The 22,667-nt window shown below is 41.9% G+C and overlaps 1 protein-coding gene across 2 annotated transcripts in view; it reads left to right on the top strand.

Moving 5' to 3' along the window:
• Positions 1-12,233: 12,233 nt before the first annotated feature.
• Positions 12,234-22,667, top strand: part of POGZ (pogo transposable element derived with ZNF domain) — a 48,067-nt gene continuing 37,633 nt past the window's right edge. For both annotated transcript variants that reach the window (XM_060029872.1, XM_060029868.1), the window contains exon 1: positions 12,234-12,360. The gene's annotated coding sequence lies outside the window, so the exon portion shown is untranslated. The remainder of the gene's footprint in view (positions 12,361-22,667) is intronic.

Here is a 22,667-nt window from a genome sequence, read left to right as displayed (position 1 = left end):
TTCAAAATGTAATTTACATCTAAATTAATTTGAGAGAGAAAGGAAGTAAGAAAAACTCTTTTTTTATATCGCATTTTAATTTTTCCTCCAGGTCACCTCTTCTTCTGCACTCTTAATATGGCTCCCTTCACGCAGTCTGAGGCCAAGAGAGCATCATGACAAAAAGAAATGATCAATAAAAAAGACGGTTCTTGACAACCCAAGCCGACTCTAGGGTTCGGGAGACCAAGGCCCCATCCTCAACTCCCCGGCAGCCAGCGCCCCCTCCCGGGCGGCGGGTGCGCAGCAAAGGAGCGCAGGCGGCCTCTGTCCTTTGCTGGACTTCAAGGCTTTCCTCCCACCCCCGCCTCCGGGTTCCTCCTGCCCCGTCCTGCCCCCGCCGCTGGCGCCTCCGCGTCCGCGTGCCGCCCAGCCCCGGGCGTTCGCCGCACCAGCTGCACCGGCCGGCGCTGCCCACCCACCCACACGTCAAACGCCCTCTTTTCCCCTGAAAAGTTTCAACACTATAGGGACTATTTTCTTCTAATGTAACCTTCCACCAAACTGGAGGGAAAAGTTGGAGGCCAGAGAAGGGCTGGGACGCTGCGGGGGTCCTGGATTTTAAAAAAGAGGTCATTCTTCCGTGAAAATGAATAATTGCGCCTCCACGCCAGAGCTTGGTTTGTTGGGTCAATTGTAAAAGGTGCACGATGATGCTAAATATTTAAGATCAGTTTTTTTTTTTTTATTATTAATATATAGTAAAGTAGATTGCACTAGACAAATGGTTCTTGTCTTCGGACCTTGCAGTTCTTTCTATTGATTCTCATCTGTCCCCTTCCTTCCCGCCCCCTCCCAAATCCTTATGTTCAGCTATAGACAAAACAAGATCCCCTGGGAATGACTTCTTAAATCCTAGAGACAAAAGTCAAACCTAGAAACTGCTCTTCTGGGAAGTTGGCTGAATTCTGTCCATATTCTGGATGGGTAAACTCACCTGCAGAAATATTTAATGATTAGGAAAACCCAATAGGCCTGTATTTTTCAGATTATGAGTGGCAAAATCAGTTTGGCAAGGAGTATTAGGGAGGGAGGAAGGGAGGAAGAAAGAAAGGGAAGAAGGGACAAGGGAAGAAAGGAAGGAAAAGAAAGGAAGGAACCGGCATAAAACAATAGAAAAACATTACATAACTAAGGATCAATATTCTTTCATGGGAGCTTCCCTGGTGGCACAGTGGTTAAGACTCTGCCTGCCTATGCAGGGAACACGGGTTTGAGCCCTGGTCCAGGAAGATCCCACATGCGGTGGAGCCTGCGTGACTAGAGCCTGTGAGCCACAACTACTGAGTCTGTGCTCTAGAGCCCACGAACTACAACTACTGAGCCTGCGTGCTACAACTACTGAAGCCCGCGCGCCTAGAGCCTGTGCTCCACAACAAGAGAAGCCACCACAGTGAGAAGCCTGCGCACCTCAAGGAAGAGTAGGCCCCGCTCGCTGCAACTAGAGAAAGCCTGCGTGCAGCAATGAAGACCCAACGCAGCCAAAAGTAAAATAAAGAAATTTATAAAAATTATATATATATTCTTTCGTGAAACCAGTATTAAGAAAGAATACTGTCTGTGTGCATGTACCGAGTCTAGATGTAGAATATATTTCTTACTGTGTGTTATGGTCAAAAAATGTTTGAAAACCACTGCACTAGACAATGGGATTATTTTAGGAGGCTTTGATTAGAAAGGTTTGAAAAGTCATCTAATTTATTCCTCTATACTTAGACAGTATTTTATTTAAAGAATAGGCCAGAATTAATTATCCTTCTTGCCTATCATCTTCCCATCTCAACATATGCTATTAATGGTTTGTGAATAATTTGTTTCTTGAAAACTATTATTTCAGTAAAGAAAGCTATAGCTTAAAATATGAAGGCAATTCTGCCAAGCTCCTCTTTTCTCTATGGCTCCTCTATTACCCTGTGACCCCAGGGCCATGGACACATTCCACATGTGTCTGAAAGCACTGTCTGCAGTGCAGTCCTGGAAGCTTGGGTTGCTGGAATATCATGTACTCAAGTACTCCTGTGGATCTATTTTATTTTTATTTATGTTTACTTTAAAATAAACATTTAAAAATAAAATAAAATAAACATTTTTCTCTTTTCCCTAATTATTTATTAAAAATTTTTTATCATCCTATTTAGGTCATATGAAAGCCTGAAGTGATTGAATTTGACTTTGTCCCTTCTCAGTAGGGGAAGCTCTCTTTTGTGCTAATCAGGGCTGTGGTCTGTGACTGAATTTTCCATCTTTGCCCCCATTACACACACTCACTTCATTCCTGCCATTTTCATTTGTTCAGCATTTGGCTCAGAAGGCCCACGTGAATATGCAGGTGAAGGTGCTGATGGTAGGGAAACCCTTTTCATTGTCAATAGTGGGCCACTGGCCCAGTAATAACAACAATAAAATAATAATAAAAAGAATTATTATTAACACATATTTATCAACATTTATTTATCAACACTTTTCTGTGCTAAGCAAATTACATGCATTAGGTCAGTGAATTCTCCTAATAACCCTACCTCATAGTTGAAGAAACTGAGCTCAGACAAGGGTAAGTAATGTGCTAGTTAGTGCCTGGCAGGACTCTTTACCCGCTGCCCGTCTCTCCTTTCATTTTGTTTCACTGACTCCCTGAATATTGGATCTGAGTGTTTTCCTCCAAAGACCTCTTGCCTAAAAGGCGATTGTGATATCAATGAGATAGTTTATGTTCCTTGAAGTCATGCCTTGTTAACTGGCATCTGAAGTGCACCAGACACACTCCACAGATCTTGTTTACCAGGCAAGGGGGGGGGGGGTCATTGCAAACGTGGATGGAGGAAGGGGAGCCCCTGGGTAAATTGTTTACAAAGCTGTGCACAGGTATGCTTTGGGAGAGAAGAAGAGCAAACACTGCGAACTTACTTAACTGGTTGTTATTTCCTCTACATGTTCATCATGGGTCAGGGTTGCTATTCAGCTAGTTGTTCAACATTCTGAGTATCAACCCTGGCAGTAAACCTTGGCGTTTGACCTGTCGGGGTCATGGGGCATGACCCATGTCGGGGTTGGAGCTCTATGAAGGAAAGGAACAGGGGATGGGAAGAATTTTAGTGCAATTAGAAAAGTAATCTTTTTTTTTTTTTTTTTTTATTCAGTACGCGGGCCTCTCACTGTTGTGGCCTCTCCCATTGCGGAGCACAGGCTCCGGACGCGCAGGTCCAGCAACCATGGCTTACGGGCCCAACCGCTCCGCGGCATGTGGGATCTTCCCGGACCGGGGCACGAACCCGCATCCCCTGCATCGGCAGGCAGACTCTCAACCACTGCGCAACCAGGGAAGCCCAGAAAAGTACTCTTTTGAAAAATAGCATGCTTTCCTTTTTCCCTTTCTGAGAAAATGACTTTATCCTTAGTTGGCCCTTGGCATCCATCCGCCCCGGGGGGAAATAAGGATTTGTTACAGAAGGAATGGGGAAAAAATAGTGAGATATTTGGCTTCTGACATTCAACATAGGATTTTATAGCAAGACAAGAACTTTCTAAGCCAGGTTAGTGGCTTGAAAGAGGATTTCCTAAATTCCCTTTAAAAAAAAAATTCCTGTACCTCCCTGAAGAGCCCAGCTTGGGGAACTTAACCCAGGGAGTTCTCCCAAAGGGTATGACTGCCAGGTCATGTTGCCTGTGCTCAGTGGTAGAAGGACATGAAGAAGATGAAGGCAGGCAAGCCTGTGTTTTGGGCCCTGGGGGGATACTGGGAAGAAGAAAGGGAATCGAGAAATAGGGGGAAGGGGAAAACTGTCAGATGTGTGTCCCAATTTCTCCTCTCCAGGCTTCTGTGTAGAGATGACAGAGGTGTATCATATATTTGGAGGGAATAACAGGGACTGATCCTATTTGGGCCCCTGTGAGGAGGCCCTGTATTCTCCTCTGTCACACCAGGTAAAGGTGTAGTCAAGCAGGAGGCCTTGAGGTGTAGCTTTCTTGGGAAAGCCACAGTGAGAGCCATAGTGGCTGAATGTCTGACTGAGGAGCTGGCTGGAGGGGTGACCTTAAGGGGCAAGGTGACACTGCAGTGAAGACTGCAAAGGGAACACCCCCCTCTGCCACCCTGGGGCCACGGCCAGATGAGCCTCATAGACAAATGGGAGAAGGACCCATAGAGTCAGAGAGCTGAGGGGGAGTAGAGGAACAGCCACAAGGCCTGAGCACCCTAAGGGAGGCCAGGTCCCTTATATCCACATGGTCTTGAACCACCAATTTCAGCTGCAAACACCAGCAGGGCAAGCAGTGGCCAGGTGGAGAGGCACATTGCCCCAAAGGCCAGAGGAGTCAAGAACACTTGGGGGATCTCTGGATTCTCTCCTTTGTCATGTGTTTGCATAAGCTATGCTGTCCCCTGATATACTTGGAGAAAAGCTGGGGAAGAGGGTGAAAGTCTGAGAATGCTGAGAAAACTGAGTGTTATCTTCATCAACAGAATGAGTGTTATCTAAAGGATTCATTTAAATTATTTGATGAGACTTTACTTTCTCTTTTGCTTTTCATTAAATTATTTTAATAATTGTGAAATACTTAAGAACCACAAGAAGTAAGAAGTCATATAAGGAACCTATGTACCTACCACTCAGTTTTCTCAGCATTCTCAGACCTACCAGGACAAAAAATAAAACATTACAAATACAGTTAAAATTTCCAGTGTATCACTCCACAAATGCCACTTTTATTAGGTTGAACAATATGAAATTGCCAATATTTGATTGTTTTGTACCTACAAAAAAACCCCCAGTAATGTTATATGTTTCAACCTGATATTTATCCTTTATGGGTTTGATCAGTATCTTGATCATTCTGTTGCCCACTTAGAATGTTTTTCTTCCTTTCTCTTACTTATCCACATCCTACCTGTGCTTCAAGACAAGATCTGAGCCCTACTCCTTTCAAGAAGTTTTCACTGAAGACTTGAGCCTGCATAGAGCTTTCCTTTTTCTTTCTAGAAAGTACTGTCTCACACAGCATAATTTTATATGTCATATTCTTTCATTGTCTGGATCACATGAATTAGCACTTGGCGATATTATGTTACCTGTTATGCTGTTTTCTTAATTAACGTGTGGAAGAAATAAAAGGATTTGACTCAATGTTGGTGGATGAAAGACAATATACAGCTTATTTCTTGGAAGTTATTAGTTCCAGTAATTTTATAAAAGATGCTTGAGCCCAACACCCAAACTATTTAGGAGAGATACCTTAAGGGGAGAATCTGGAAAAGAATCAGAATAGGGATCCTATCGTCCATGAGTGTAGTCCAGTTTTATCATGTCCCATAAAAATAGTATGCTATAGGATATCTTAAGAACTAATAATAGGGATGTCCCTGGTGGTCCAGTGGCTAAGACTCCACGTTCCCAATGCAAGGGGCCCAGGTTCAATCCCTGGTCAGGGAACTAGATCCCACATGCTGCAACTAAGAGTTTGCATGCCACAACTGAGACCCGGTGCAGCCAAATAAATAAAAAACATAAATATTTTTTTAAAAGAACTAATAATAAAAGCCACTATTTATGGAGTAACTAATATAAGCCAGGTGCCCTCCTAGGTATTTTATATACTATCATATCTATTATACAATAACCCTGCAATGTAGGTAATATCAAGCTCTATCCAGTTAACCATAATGATTCCCATTCTTAGCCATAAAAGTGTTCTGGGGGGAGCTTCCCTGGTGGCGCAGTGGTTGAGAGTCGGCCTGCCGATGCAGGGTACACAGGTTCGTGCCCCGGTCCGGGAGGATCCCACATGCTGCGGAGCGGCTGGGCCCGTGAGCCATGCCGCCGAGCTTGCGCGTCCAGAGCCTGTGCTCCACAATGTGAGAGGCCACAGCAGTGAGAGGCCCGCATACCGCAAAAAAAAAAAAGTGTTCTGGGGTAATTTCTTTCTTTTTTTTAAATCCAGTCTTTATACCAATGTATTTATCAGTATAGTTAGGCCATGCTGAATTAACAAATTAATCCTGGAATCTCAATGACTTAGCACAATAAAGGTTTTTTGTTGTTGTTCTGGTTAAGTCCAATGTATTTTGGGAAACTCACTAGTTCAGCTCTCCTCCCTGGGGTGACTCAGGGATCTAGGCTGTTTCCATCTTGTGGTCCTACCGTTTCTCTAAATGGGAAGAGAAGAGCCACATCAACCTTTAAGTGCTTTAAGTGGGCTGGGAGTCACCAATCACACTCTTATTCCCATTTGTCAGGACTCAATCTTGAAGCCCTACCTCAAGGCTGGGAAATGCAGAGAGTACATGAATATTCAATGAGTCACAGCCAATGAATCAGGTAAATGGGGCCAGGCATCCCATGAGGGTCACTATATTTGCAGTGTTGGAGAATCAGAGATAACTTCCTCAATTCCAAAGGTATCAATTCAACTGGCTGAGGTAGCTAGACTATCTGATAATCTTTCAGGTCTTAGAGGTTATTGGACTTTCACAGGTATTGAATAACATTTTGGGCAAAGGTAAAGGAAGAAATAAAATTATAATAGTAACAATAGTAATTAATAATAATAAGCCACTTGTCAGAATGAGAAGAATCTCTAGTTCTTTGGGCACACATGTTCATATGATTATTGAGAGGCTATCATTTCTTTGGGAACACAGGAAGTGAAGCATCTTGTCCAATGAGCCCAGGCCTGAGGTTCTTTCCCTGGGGTTCATGCACAGGCACATGAATGGGCTTTAAGCCTGAAAGTGTTTGCAAAATTTTGTGTATATGCACAAATGTGCATCTTTCTGGGGCAGATTATCCATAGCTTTCATAGAGATTTTCAAGGGGTTCATAATGCGGAAAAGGTTAAGAGTCACTTCTCTAGACTAGGAATAAGTTCTCTGAATAGGAGAAGCAGAGATCAGAGGCTGCCAGGAAGCAGGTGCATAGGAAAGAGGAAACTCATATTCGCACTTGACTCATAGTACTTACACACCAATGCATTTACACACAAACCTAGAAGCGAGAATTATTTCCTGGATGAATGAAGGTTAAATCATTTTCCTCCTATTAAATGATTTTAAATTGATGAATCTTGGCACTCTCACATTTTCAGATTTTATTACCTTTATGTTTCAGGCAATAGAAACGGCATTAAAAAATGAATCCTTGGCTATCACAGGAGATAGCCTCCTTGCTACCTCTAACTCTTACTGTACATACTCAACAATAAGAAGAGACCCAAAAGGATCTGACCACTTAACTACACCAGAAATTTTTTTTAATTTAATTCTGGAGGATACCTCAGTCTCCTCATCTGTAAAACAATGATATTAGTCCTCACGTCCTTCAAAAGAATGACTCGTTGTTTAATGTCCACAGTTGTGTTCTGGAAATTATTAATGACTACAGTAAAATACAAACACCGCTAAATTAGAAAAAGAATGTATCCTAGACAAAAAAAATTTTGCAATCTCTTATAATGAACAAGCCACATAAACAAGTGTGTCCATAAAATAATCCAATTCATTTTTCCATGAAGTTTTATGGAATCAGTTTAATTACTTGATAATCATACCTGCTCAACTCCAGAGCAACAACCTAGATGAAACAAGTATAGGTTTGCTTCTGAATATCTCTTAAATAATATTAATTTAATTCAAAGTTTAACTAAATTATTATCTTCCATGAAATCATATAGCAACTCACTGAGAAGTCTTGATGACAGATGAGATTGCTGCTTATGCATTTCTTGAAAAATATATTTTGAAGACAGAGAACTTCAATTGCTTCTTGCTGAAAGCTAATGAGGAATTCTTTGAGAAACCCAGGCTGAAAACTTCCTCCAGCTATTTCTCACCTCCCTAGAATTTTCTGAGCCCCTAGGAGAGTCCTCAGCTCCTCTAAACATAAGGAGTTAACAAACAATATTCTTTTTTTTTTTTTTTTTTTTTTTTTTTTTTTTTTTTTTTTTTTTTTTTTGCGGTACGCGGGCTTCTCACGGCCGTGGCCTCTCCCGCTGCGGAGCACAGGCTCCGGACGCGCAGGCTCAACAGCCATGGCTCACAGGCCCAGCCGCTCTGCGGCACGCGGGATCTTCACGGACCGGGGCACGAACCCGTGTCCCCTGCATCGGCAGGCGGACTCCCAACCACTGCGCCACCAGGGAAGCCCCAAACAATATTCTTAAATACAATCTACAACAGCCTCCAAGTTCCCCATTTTTTATTTGACACTTGTCAAACATAAATCTTCATTTGTCCTTTATTTCACGATGATTTCCCTGCAAGCTAGGCATTTCCATGTCTCCACCTTCCCACTCCACATGTTGACTTCTTTAGACTCCCAGGCTCAGTGCAATCAGTTGTCAATCTTTTTGAGCTGGGAGATGCTCAGGTGGTGAAAATGTTTCCACTGTTTTTCTACCTTTTCCAAAATGAGTAGCTCCCTTTGAGCTCTTGGTTTTGATGACCCTAAGTGTGTTCTGTAAGAGCGGGATGCTCATTTTTAAGGGAACCTGGCATTGGCCCCCATGAAGGAGTCAGAGATTGGGTCTGTACATTGACAAACTGACAGCAGAGGAGCACCCATGGCTCACTACTTCAGAAGACATGTTGAAATCATTTGTGTCTCTGCCTTGACACTCTCCAAGTTACAGGTGGTTCCAATTTTCAGCTCGTGGCAGAAACCATAAGCCAAGGAAGCAAATAAGTGTTTCTATAAACTGTTGAAAAGAAACACTCTCCTGCTACCTAACTGTGAAATGCCCAACTTGGGACTTCCATTAACTTTTGACCTTTCTTAGAAACCCATATGGAGAGGATTCAGTTTTTCTAAGTTGGCTACCGAAGACTTGGGTAGCTTTTTAGCAGCAGTATTAGGGTCCCAATTTCTTCAATATACCACAATGGATTGGCTTTCAGACCCCAGCCCAATATGTTATACAGGTACATGTGAATTGATTTCTAGGGATTTAATCCAGGTTATTTGTTCTGCTGCTTCGGTTCTCCCATCATCATCAAGATGGTTCAAATACAGGAGACCACAAGTATCAGTTCTATTATTTCACTCTAGAAACTTGTGTGTTAGCAGATGACAACAAAATGTTCCAAGACTGTCCAAATGAATACAGGCTCTCCCTCTTCAGCTAGGAGAATACGTTTCTGGAAATGGGAACGCTAGCTATAAAGCCTTTTTTGAGATGTTGCTCTGGTGTTGCAAGGTGGTAGAGTTTTCTTCAAATGCCCTGAACTTATAGACGTCTCTGCCCCCGATTTCTTCCAGCTATCAGTCATTCAACTGTTGATCAATCCTCCCAGGCTGTGGCATAGTTAGGAAATCTTTTCAGTGTCAAAGAACTTATTCCATTCCCTGATTATCTGTTGATCTTTACCCTTGTTTCCTGAATTCTTTCCTCAAAGATGACTCCAATCCCTGCAAAACTCCCATTTTAACATTCAGCAGGATATCCTTCCTTTATTTTTTTGTGGCAGGCATAGCACCATCACTCACACACATTTTGTTAGCCATTATGGGTCAAAACTGTCTCCCAGGGCACAAACTCAACTACAGAAAAATAGGTCACAGAGAAGTAAACAACATATTGCAGAACTCACTCAGCAGCTCCACAGCTCCCACCGTGGTCCAGGCCACCATCATCTCTCACCTGAAAATTGCAATAGCTTGCTAAACTTGCCCCTACCAGTTATTCTCTCCAAGCGGCCACAGTGTTCCTTTAAAGATGTTTCTCAGGTCATGTCACTCCTTGGCTCAAAATCCTCCAGGGACTTCACTTTCACTAACAGTAAAACCTGAACTTGGCTTCACCTTCTTCAGGTCTGTGCTCAAATGTCTCCTTAATGACAAAGCCTTCTCCAACCACCCTCTACCCCTGTACCACACTCCCAATTCCCTGTCCTGCCCTTTTCCCCATCATAGCACCTATCACCATATCACATATTATATATTCATTTATTTGTGTGGCAGATTGTATTCTCCAAGATGACCACAACAAGATTTCACATTCCACATACTTTTCTTACAATGTGATGTTTCCCTTTGAGAGATGTTTCCCATCCCTCTTGAATCGAAGTGGGCCTGTAACTGTGGTGGAAGCGATGCTATGTGACATCTGAGGCTAGGTCACAAAAAGCCAGACAACTTCTGCCTGGTCCTCTTGGGGCACTAAATCTTGGAACTCAGTCACTATAATATGAGGAAGCCTAGGCCACATGGAGAGGCCAACAGCTCACTGTTTTGACCAACAGCCCCAGCTTCAGTCCAAGCCAATAGTCATCATCAACTTCTAGACTTTTGAGGAAGCTTTTGAGATGACTTCAGCCTCAGCCACTGCATGAGACTCCAAGTGAGAACTGTTTAGCTTAGTCTAATCACCTCCCAGAACCGTGAGAGATAATAATAAAATTGTTGTGCTAACCCACCAAGTTTTGGGACCGTTTGTTATTCTGTAATAGATATTGGAACAATTTATGTGTATATTGTATGTCTCTCCTCACTAGAGTATAAGTTTCATGAATTCAGGGACTTTGTTTTCTTTGTCGTTGCATTCCCAGCATCTAGAACAGTGCCTGGCATATAGCAAGTATTCAATAAATATTTGTCGAATAAATGAATACATGCATGATGCATTTTCAGTATGGTATGCTAATGGTGATTGGTCAGTGGTAGATGGTACAATCTGCTGGGCTGCAGCTCATTGGCAGAGAGCATAAGCTGGCACTTAGAGCATGCCAAAATATTTTTCACCAAGAATATTTCAGAGGCAAATGACATTATAATGAATTGAATTATTGCAGGAAAGCATAAAATAGGATTAGAGCTTCATGCAGAATGTCTTTTGATGATTGATTCCATAATCCCAGCATGGGCTTTTCCAGATCAGGTCTGGAACGGTTTCAGAAGAATTTTCAGAAGGCTCAGTGGTTCTTCCAATTCAAGTAATAAAGTTCTTCCTAAGAATGACTAGTTGAAATCCTTCTCGTGTTTTTGAGATGTATGAAATGGGATGATGAAAATGGGTGGTGGTGTGTGCATGCCCACAGGTGCACAATTTGGAATGCTTACCTCCACTGCCTATTTTCATCGTCTGGTGGTTTGGAGTGTGTACCTAGAGAAGGAATAAATGTGGTTGTGCATCTCCCCAGTCTTGCACCAAGTACCTTGATTTAGCATTTGGTTTGGAGCAAATATTTGCGTATTGCTTAAAGAGCAACAATATCCTCAAATATCTAAGGAAAATACTAAAATTTTATCATCACTTCAGGAGGTAATAAAGGAAAAAATTTCTTAGTTACTTGGAAAAGAGGTTAGTTTTTCTTTGAGGAAAAATAACAGGAGGATAGTCTTTAATGGACAGAGCAATTTCTTTGGGCCAGTCCACCTCAGCCTTGATTGGAGCAAAAAGCACAATTGTGGAGTCTACAGTTTCTTTGAATTGAAGATCTCTGCTGAGTCTATTCATCTCAAAAAAGTTTCCATACATGAACTACCTTAATAAGCAATCATGGGTGACTTCCTTCCAGAATCCAGAAGGGTTCAGGGTAAAAATGGCTTTTAAAAGTTCTTCACTTAAAGCTACCTGACCGAATGTCTCGTGAAGAAGAACGAGTGCCATTTTGATGCCTTTGTTCCAATATCAGTCGTTGGTGCCATTGGGCCTCACCATCTGGCCTGTGGCATGAGGTTCCCCTTTTGATTAGGTATAAACCTTGAGTGGAAAGTGTGGAGATTCCCAAAATTTCCTTGGAAAGTCCAGGGAAGTATTTTCTTTGGAAGTCCCATCTTTCTCACCAAAATTTAGATATTGCTTCTGGGCTAATTATTTTTCATTTCATTTTTTAAAAATTTTTATTTATTTATTTATTTATTTGCAGGCCCAGACAAACTTGACTAGAAAAGAAGCCCGGGCAGGGGTTAGGATGAGCACAGCACATGACGTGCCACGCGCTCCAACCAATTGAAAAACCACGAAAGGGGGAGGGCGGAAGTGACGAGCCGTATCCCTCCGCGGGGCGAGAGGGTCGGTGGGGGGAGTCGGCGTCTCTCTCCCCCGCGCCAGCTCCCGTACACGGAGCCGCATTCCTTGGCCCCCCCGCCCCCCTCCCTCGGGGCCCCCCCGCCCCCCTCGGGAAAAAAATCCACCCCAAATCACTCGAACCCGAGGGAGGTTTCCTTTCACCCTCGGGAGACGCGCTTTCAACGGTTCCCTCTTCTTCGTCTCCCCCCAAGCCCCCGTCCCCTCCCCTGCTCCCACCCCCTTCTCCCGGCGCCGGGTGCAAGGTCCCTTTAAGGCGACGGCGCCTTCCTCGGGTCAGACTACCGGCGGCGACGACCACGGGAGGTGAGTGAGCGAGCGAGCTTTCTCTCTCCCCACCCCCCTTCTCCCGGGGGTTCCGTTATCTTTTCGCTCGGCGAGGCGTTCCGAGGCGAGACAATGAGAGGGGGATGGGGCGGGAGCGCGAGGGGTGGGGGTGGGGGCCCGGTGGCGCGCGCCCCCGCCCCCCTCGAGTGGCGGCGCGGCCCGCGGCGGCGGGCGTGGGGTGCGGCGCGCGAGCGCGTGTGTGAGTGCGTGCGCCCTGGGAGCCGCGCGGCGGGCCGGGCAGGCCCTTGTCTGCCTGCCGGCCGCCCCCGGCGCCTGCAGCGGCGCGCGCGCGCGCACTCGCGGTCCACGGCCCCGCACACACCCGACGTCCACACGCACACCCGGCGCGAGGCGTCTCGGAGGAGTGGGCGGGCGCGGGCGCGGGCGGCGGCCCGCTGGGGGAGAGGCGGGGGCGCGGGCGGCGGCGAGACGGCGGGGCGCGGCGGGAGGGGAGGGCGAGGCCGCGCTGGGGAGGCGGGCGGGAGGGGCCGTGGGCCGACGTCCCCCGGGGGTGGGGATGGTGCTCGGCCGTCCCCGCGCCACCCCCGCCGGGGAACGAGTGGGGCGCTCTTTTTGAGCGCGAGGAGGAGAATGAGTGATTGCTTAGTCTCTCCCTTGTGTTATGTAATCGCCGCTCGGTCGTATAGTACACCCGAAGCCTTAGTGCACCGCGGTTTACAAAGTCTCCTCCCCCGGCTCTAAAATTTTGGGGTGGCGCCGTGATTTATAAAATGGGATGTGGCGGAAAAAGCTTTATTTTCGTATGGTTATATCCTGCCGCGGTGGGCGCCATGTTTATCCCAGGGACTATTTTCTCTAGATTCTTAGCACCTTCTGAAAAGGAGTGATGTTGATCCACCTGCTTTCTCTCCATTCTGCGAGTTTTCCTGATTTCCTCTTCTGTCAGACGCGGGATTCTCTCAAATTGTTAATAATACTGGACGTTTCTCTCATTGTCTTGGATATTTTCAGCTCAGAAAAAGGTAGAGCTGGAAAGAGTAAGTCGTTTAGCCCAGATCTCTTTTTCGAGATGGAAATTGAGATACAGGTGTCCTATCGGAACAGCCGTCGTTCTGTTGCAGACTGTGGCCCAGCCCTCTACACTCTTTTAGAGACCTCCCACCGCAGCTCAAAACCCCACAGAAGTACAATTTCACTTTCAAAGGAATTTTCCCATCTAGATGAAGGGAAACGGCGGGGCCGGGGGGGGGGGGGGACTGCTTCTTGGCGAACGACATTGAATTTTGAGACCCCTTGCTTTTGGAACTGGGAATTGGACTTTGAACTACTTAGCACAATCGTTCTTAACTTCGGGGTGCATAAAAAGTACCTTGCAGATCGCTAAAAGTGCGGTTTGGGGGGGCCTCATCCCCAAGCTTTTTTGGATGGGATGGGGAGAGGGGTATCATCTCTACATTTTTAATCTGCAATCCTTCAGCTGAGACTGATTAGGGTAACCACCATATTGAGTTTTTGATCCAGCATAAAGGTGCGCAGACTATAATCTTCGAACAATTAAGTGGCAATCTATGCCCTTGATTTCCTTCCCCTTTCATATATTACGGTTATAACGTACCAGCTATGCTGATGTATCTCAAACTAAAGGAACTAACAGAATGAAGACTCTTGGGATGAACAGAATTTTGTTAGTTTCCACCCCCACCTTGAACCAGTGGCATAATCTAGAAAAGCAGTTCCCAGAATGTGGTCTGCTGACCCCTGGGAATCCCCTCAGGCCCATTCAGGAGAGCTTCGAGGTCATAACTGTTTTCAAAATAATACTGAGACACTGTTTATCTTTTTCACTGACATTTGCACTTATGATCCAAAAGCAACACTTGATAAAACTACTGCAGGAAACTCTATACTTACTTGAGAATGTCCTTGATGAAGCAGTAAAAATAATTAGTTTTATTAAATTTCAGCTCTTTAGTACATGTCTTTTTAATTTATAAGAGTCTATGACCAAATGGGAAGTGTGCTTGAAGCACTTAACACCGCCTGCTGAGGTAGATCTTTGTTATAAGGAAAGGCACTTGAGAGATTTAGTTGTGAGTTACTTGTTTCCTGGAACAGCATTTTTACTTGAACGACTGATAAACTACAGCTTTTGACACTTGAGTGTTTGTGGATGTTTTCTTGAAAAAAGTGTGAGCTTGTCACTTCAAGGAAAACGATAGTATTTGTTCCCAGTGATAAAAATTTGAGAGTGAAAATTAGAATTTTTAAAAAGTTGATACCTCAACTGTAACAACTTCCTGGTACTTGAAAGACTTTTCTTATAATGTCAGTTTTAATAACTATGTTTTTTTTTATATTGTATGATGAAATGTGTCAATAGTTGGAAGATAGGCATAATTCAGTAAGTCTGTATTTTCCAAATGACCATTGCATGAAGTCACCATGAGTAAGAAATCATTTCAAAATTTAAGGTACATCAATGGATTTTAACATAACATTCATTGATAGGGTTTCAGGTTCCAAGATGCAGTTATCCTTTAAGAAACTATCATTTGTCTAGTTTTAGTACTATATCAATATAAAAACTATCTGAAAAGGTTTTTAGAATACTTTTCCCTTTTTCTATCTGTGTGACAGCAGATCTTTGTTATATACTTAACCAGAACAACATAGAACCACAGACTGAATGCAGAAGCAGTTATGAGAATCAAACTCTTCTATTAACCTAGACATGAAAGATTTGCAAAAATGTAAAACAACGTTATTTCACTCTTTGGGGGAAAAATAGTAATTTTTAATTGAAAATGTTATTTAAGTTAACCTGTAATGGGTTTGTTTTTGAATATACTGATAAGTATTTACATTTTTTATGATTTAATTTCTAATGTAAATATCAAAAGGTAAAGTCCACATAAAAAAAAGCTCTTTGGGATCCTTAATAATTTTAAGAATGTAAAGGGGTCCCAAGACCAAAAACTGGGTCTGTCCTGTCCTTCTCCTTAAATCATCCAAATCTGTCTCCCTATAGAAACTTCCGGAGAATTCAGAAATGTTGGAGTTAATAATGGAAGAGGCAATGACTTGGGGAAGAATTCCAGAGCAAAAAAAGCTTAGTAAATATCCCAGCCAGGATTCAAACCAGCTGTAACCTAGGGCAAGTTACTTGAACTCTCTAAACTTCGTTTTGACCTTATCTGTAAAATGTATTACTTAGGGTATATAGTGAGAATTAATTGTGATAATGTAAAGTGCATAATGCCTGTTATTAGATCATAGTAAAATAAAATGTATTCCAGATAATGTTTCAGTCTTTATTCTCCATATATGTCTTTTTGTTGAAAGTGGAGATTTCTAATTTAAATTACAAACCCTAGAGCTGGTGGTGTCTTTGTCATAATATCAGTATGGTAAGACTTTGATAGATTCTTTGGCAATCTGGTTTGTGATAATAAGCCATATCCACAAAAACGTATTTTTACATGTAACTCCAGAGGAGAGGAGAAAGGACTAATGTTTTACTAGTATTTGGCAGAGTTAAATGAAATTGAGTAGAAATGGAATTTAGACAACATACAACTGTCAGTGAAGAAGAACTTTTCTTGGGAGAAGAACTGAATATTGTACCCTTTAAAAATAGGAAACTTAGGGCTTCCCTGGTGGCGCAGTGGTTGAGAGTCCGCCTGCCGATGCAGGGGACACGGGTTCGTGCCCCGGTCCAGGAGGATCCCACATGCCGCGGAGCGGCTGGGCCTGTGAGCCATGGCCGCTGAGCCTGTGCATCCGGAGCCTGTGCTCCGCAACGGGAGAGGCCACAACAGTGAGAGGCCCGCGTACCGCGGAAAAAAAAAAAAAAAGGAAACTTAACTGCTCACTTTAGTTGTTGTTTTAGTAAAGAACCCATAATGAATATATTTGGGTTCTTCTTGATAGGAGATTTGCTGCCAGATAAGTGGAAAGTATTTTATGTTTGAGAATATTAGGCAGATTATTAAGACTATTTAAGAACCCATTGTGAATATTATATGTGAGGTTCTACAGCAGTTACTGTGAGGGACAAAATGGGCCATACGGAAGACTGGGTAAATAAATGCTTCTTATTACAAGTTTAACAATAATTAGTTTTATAGCCATACTAAGTATTCAGCCCTGTAGGTTTTCTGGAATTAATCCCTTTTAAAGTCAAAAATTGAAGTAACTTGAATACAGATTTTTTTGAGGATTATTATTGTTTATTTCTAACTCAGGAGCAAGAGAGTGGTATTCTTAAATTTGTTGTTTAAGACATTTTTTCTGTTCCAAATGTTCTTTTTATCTTGATTTATGTATGAGTGGGTATGCGCTAGCAGTGAATTGAAAATGTTAGATACTGAATTCTTCATTCCTGGAGTTTACTTTAGAGCTATAAAAGAACCAGACAAATTAAAGGAATTCAATGCTTCAAGAGCCAAATCTGTCTGGAGAGTTTTGGTAGAAAACATGTTTTCCTAATCTTATTTGAGGTGAAGATAGGTAGAGATTTCTGCCCATTAAATACTTCAGAGGTAGACTGACAGTTGTAACTGAGGGATTCTTTTTGCTGCTTTTAAATAAGATTGTATAAAGAGTCTCTTTGTATCTTGCTTTTCAGTTATGTAGGCTTTTACTGACTAGCTGATTTTATAGGACCTGAGTATAAGGTAGACTACCATATTTGCCAGCATTTAAGGTACAATTCAGTCCTCCCTAGAAAGGTATGTATCTGGTACACCCATATTATGGATGGAAAGATGAATGCCAAAGACTTAAAGACTGTGGGAATCACTAATAGTCCCGTGTGAGTTGCAGTGTTGAGTAAAACCTACTGAGTGCACGAAAATCACGTTACCAGTGTAATTACTGCTACAAAATACAGAAACCAGATAGGTTACCAAGATGTCAGATAATCATGGTGCGTTGATTAATGGAAGACGGCAGTGTTCATCTCATCTTACAGTACCTCCTTGGTAACCTGTATAACTCAACTTCAATTTATTTTTTTCTAACATTTAATTATGGTGCAACATCTTTAGAAATGTGTATATATAATCTATGTGAAAATTGCTCCTAGAAATGAGAACAAGTTAACAGAAAATTCAACCCATGAGGCTACCAGTTTGATTTAGTAAATGGCAAAAAGAAAATGGCAGAATATAGTAGAACAAAATATCACAACCAAGATATGAGTAGGTAGTTATTCCCCATTACTTTTTTTCTTTTCTTTTTTAAATTTCAGCTTTATTGAGGTGTAATTGACGTATAAAATTGTATGATGTTAAACTGTACATCATGGTGATTTCATATACATAAATATTGTGAAAGGATTCCCCCCCATTCAGTTAATTAACACATCCATCACCTCACATATTTATCTTGTGTGTATGTGAACATTCTACTCTTTTAGCAAATATCAATTATAGTGTTATGAACTATAGCCACCATATTTTATGTTAGATTCCCAGACCTTGTTCCTCTGATCCCCCCAACTTTTTATTTTAAGAAAATTTCATGCGTGTAAAAAAGGTGAAAGAATACTACAAGGAGTGTCTACAATGAACCCACCACCTAGACACAACGATTTTTTTTTCATAAATTTATCCATTTATTTATTTTTGGCTGCGTTGGGTCTTCATTGCTGCGTGCGGGCTTCCTCTAGTTGTGGTGAGCGGGGGCTACTCTTCACTGCGGAGCGGGGGAGTCTCTTGTTGCGGAGCACAGGCTCTAGGCGCACGGGCTTCAGTACTTAGGGCTCGTAGGCTCTAGAGCACAGGCTCCGTAGTTGTAGTACACAGGCTTAGTTGCTCCGCGGCATGTGGGATCTTTCCGGACCAGGGCTCGAGCCCACATCCCCTGGATTGGCAGGCGGATTCTTAACCACAGCGCCACCAGGGAAGTCCCGACACAACCATTTTTCATGTTGGCATATTTGATGTCTGTAAGAAAACGCCAAAATATATATTTGCTGAACCACCTGAAAGTCACAGTCATGATACTTCCACTGAACATTTCGTGCATTTGCTAAGAATAAATACGTTCTCCTACATAACTCTAATACCACTATTCTTTCTAAGAAAATTAAAAATAATTTCCAAATATCGTCTTGTATCTAGTCTGTATTTAAATGTTCCGGTTCTCCCCAATATGTCATTTATAGCTTTTTTATGAACCAGAATCCAGTAAAGGTTTACATGTTGCATTTTGTTACATCGCTTTAGTTTCTTTCAGTCTGGTTTAGTCTTCTCACTCTGTGTGTGGGCATGCATGTATATATACATGTGTGTGTGAGATTGACATTTTTAAACTGTGTTAGTAGTTTTATAAAATATTCCATATTCTGCAGTTGTCTTATTTCCTTTTAAAATGTCCCACTTTTTGGATTTATCTCATTATTTCCTTGAGGTGCTACTTAACTTATTCCTCTACTGCTGTATTTCCTAAAAACTGGAAGTTAAATTTAAGTGCTTGGTTTGATTCAGGTTAAACATTATTGTCAATAGCTTTTGTTTGTTTACAGAAGAATAAGCCACAGACCAAACAGCTGATGACAGAGTTTGTATTATTGGCTAACATTTTTCTGTTTAAACTTATTACTGTCATAACTTTTGGCTTTGAGACATAGAGCTACTTCCATAATTTTAAGTTTAAGCATAACAATAGGACTTTGAGAAGGACCACAGAAATAAGTTTGCATCGTGTCATTTTGGTTCACTGCCCTCTGAGAAAATGATTGGAAAGTTGAAGAGGCAATAAGAGCTGATATATTTAGCAAAAGCAACCCACAGAGGAATAGTAAAGGGGTGAAAACCAGAAATTTTAGAAATGGAGATTTTGGGACTTTGGGAAATTATTTTCACCAAGATTATTTACCAGTTAATACTGATAGTAACCATAAATTTACAGAACTAACATCATAATGCTAAAGTTTTATAAGGAGAAATTACGTACCTAGGCAGGAACAAGTTTCACAGGTAGATCATTATAGGGTGAAACAAACTAGATGTATATGAGTTTTATAAAAATGTTTTTACTGTGTTAAGATGTAACCCTTTGAACAATTCATAGGGATCTTGTTCTCATCTTTTCTGTTGCAGAGAGGATAAATTATTTTAAAAAGAAATGAGAAAATTAACATAACATTGTAAGTCAACTATATTTCAATTTAAAAAAAAGAAATGAGAGTTCTTTATGCATAGAACGTGGGATGATTTTTTAAAAAATTTTCCCCTTCAGAACATGGATTCAGTTTGATCAGGGTTTCTCAGTCTTGGCACTATTAACATTTTGTGCCAGATATGTCCCCGTCTGTCTCGTGCATTGTAGGATGTTTAGTAGCACCCCTGGCCACTTGCCACTAGATAGATGCCAGTAGCACCCTTCCCCAACCCCACCCCTAGTTATGACTACCAAAAATGTCTCTAGACATTGCCATATGTCTTCTGGGGGCAGATTATCCCTGTTTGAGTATTACTGAGTTGGATAAAAGCCACTGGCATATGTGGATTCCTTAATGATCTAGGTTTCCCTTTATATAACCTATGTACAGACTTTGAACACAGTTCCCTTCTGCAGATATGCTGCACAGCTTGGGTGCTTAGTATATGTTGGAGAACACTGGAATATGATGACATTTTTTAGCTCTATTGGAAATTTTATTGAAGCTAGAAATGAGCTCTTCATTTGTAAGGTATAGGTCTTTTGCTTTATCTCATCCCCCTCCCACCTCCCAGTTTGCTTGGAAAAGAACCTTATTAGCTGTGTGTTATGGGTAAAGTTTTTGTTAGGAGTAGTTGATAAATTTGATATTTTTGAGGTGATCTGTTTATATCTTGGCATTCAAGAAAAGACAGTCTTTAAAAAAATAGTTACTGGGGACTATATTCAATATTTTGTAATAACCTGTAAGGGAAAAGAATCTGAAAAAGAATATATATATATATTATACATATGTATATTACATCCATATATATTTTATATATATGTATGTATAACTGAATCACTTTACTGACACAACATTGTGAATCAGTTGTACTTCAGTTTAATAAATAAGAAAGACATGGTTCCTGCCCTCTCAAATATTTCAGTCTAGTAGTTAAGGGAAGAATGTTAAATTGAGTATCTTTTAGTTAAATATGAATGTTCCTGTTGTTTCAGAGTATCAGCTGAGGGCCCCAAACTAAGAGTCATAGGAGCTAAGCAACCCCACATTATAAAGTATGTTACGGTGACTTCCCTGCCAGTCCAGTGGTTAAGACTCCATGCTTCCAATGCAGGGGGCGTGGATTTGATCCCTGGTCAGGGAACTAAGATCTTGCATGCGCTGTGGCATGGCAATAAATAGATAGTAAGTTACAAGACCATCTCTGCAGGACTTGTAAATTGGGTAAGTCAGAAGCTACTTAGGCTAGTGTTTGGAAAATTCGCCATTTCTTTGGAAGTTAAACATACACTTATCCTGTGGCCCAGAAATTCCTCTCCTAGTTAGTTATCCAAAATAATGAAAACATATGCACATACAAAGACTTGTGCCCAAATGTTCATAGCAGGTTTATTCATAATAGCTGAAAAATTGAAAACAACTATCTGTCAACATGTGGATGGATAGTTTATCCATAAATGGAGCACTACTCAGTAATAAAAAATGAACAAACTACTGAAAAATGCAACAAAACATAGATGATTATGTTAAGGTAATGAAGGCAGCCTCAAAAAAAGTTACTTGCTAAAGGGCTTGGTTAAACTACATGCTGTGTCCTCTTTGTTAATCTTTGATCTTAAAAAAATTTTTTTTAACTATATGTAAATTCTGCATATAGAATTTATAGGGAAAGGTTGGAAAGAGTGGAAGTAATGAGAATTAGTTAGTAAAGTTTAAAAGATTGAAACATCTCCAGTAAGAATCTCAGGAGAAAATAGAAGTTTGTTTTAAGTTTCTAAGACAAGTCTTATTTGTAGATTTGGAATTTTTCTGCCAAATGACATAGAAGCGAAATTGAAGGTAGCTGACTAATAGTTGGGGGTTGATACGGAGATAATTTTATGTTTAAAATGAGCAGAGGGACATCCCTGTGGTCCAGTGGTTAAGAGTCCGCCTTCCAATGCATGGGACGTGGGTTCGATCCCTGGTCCGGGAACTAAGATCCCACATGCTGCAGAGCAGCTAAGCCTGCGCACTCTAGAGCCTGTGTGCATCACAGCTAGAGAGCCCTTGTGCCTCAACTACTGAGCCCACACACTCTAGAGCCCTCACGCCGCAACTAGAGAGAAGCCCACGCGCTGCAACGAAAGATCCCGCGTGCTGCAACTAAGACCCGACGCAGCCAAATAATTTTTTTTTTTTTTTAATGAGCAGAGAAGTCACTAGCATCTAGACTGCGATCTTGGAATATCATTCCACACCAAAAGGAATCAGGGCTCCTTAGAGAAATGGCTGATTCTAGGTCTGGGGCAAGAATGTATGAGATGAGCCTGAAACTTACAGCCAGGATTTTATCAAACACAAGGGTTGTGTCAGAAGGACTCAGGAGCTAACTGAGAAGTTCCCAGTAGCCAAAATAGGACACTTTGAGTATCAATAAGGATAACTGCAGTGGATCAAAACATATCAAATATGTTTAAATTGATGTGTCATATGATGTGATATAATGATAGTTTAAGAACAAGCTTATTGGACTTCCCTGGTGGCGCAGTGGTTAAGAATCCGCCTGCCAATGCAGGGGACACGGGTTCGAGCCCTGGTCCAGGAGGATCCCACATGCCACGGAGCAACTAAGCCCGTCTGCCACAACTGCTGAGCCTGCGCTCTAGAGTCCACGAGCCACAACTACTGAGCCTGCGTGCCACAGCTACTGAAGCCTGTGCATCCAGAGCCTGTGCTCTGCAACAAGAGAAGCCACCGCAAGAAGTCCGTGCACCGCAACGAAGAGTAGCCCCGGCTCACCGCAACTAGAGAAAGCCTGCGTGCAGCAACAAAGACCCAACATAGCCAAAAATAAAATTAATTAATTAATTTTTTAAAAAAGAACAAACTCATTGGTCACTTTGAGGAAGTGCTAGTAAAACAGATCATTATTTTGAAAACTGGTAAATAAAGGGAAAGAAGCAAGATGGAAAGAGTCGAGACTTTTACTATATGAACTGCACCACTGGGTAACCAAATAGTAGATATGTTTTGTTTTTTTTTTAAATCAAGGTGTTTCAGGTAATAAATGAAAAGGGAATGATAGATTTAGAATGACTAGATCAAGGCATTGAGCCTGGATAGAAGGATTCCTGTTGGAAGAAAATCCTGCTCTTGTGAGTAGTCTTGGGGG

This window comes from Delphinus delphis, chromosome 1, assembly GCF_949987515.2.
Source record: "Delphinus delphis chromosome 1, mDelDel1.2, whole genome shotgun sequence".
NCBI classification, from domain to species: domain Eukaryota; kingdom Metazoa; phylum Chordata; class Mammalia; order Artiodactyla; family Delphinidae; genus Delphinus; species Delphinus delphis.
Note: the sequence above shows the minus strand (reverse complement) of the source record. Positions and strands in the feature narration are given on the sequence as shown.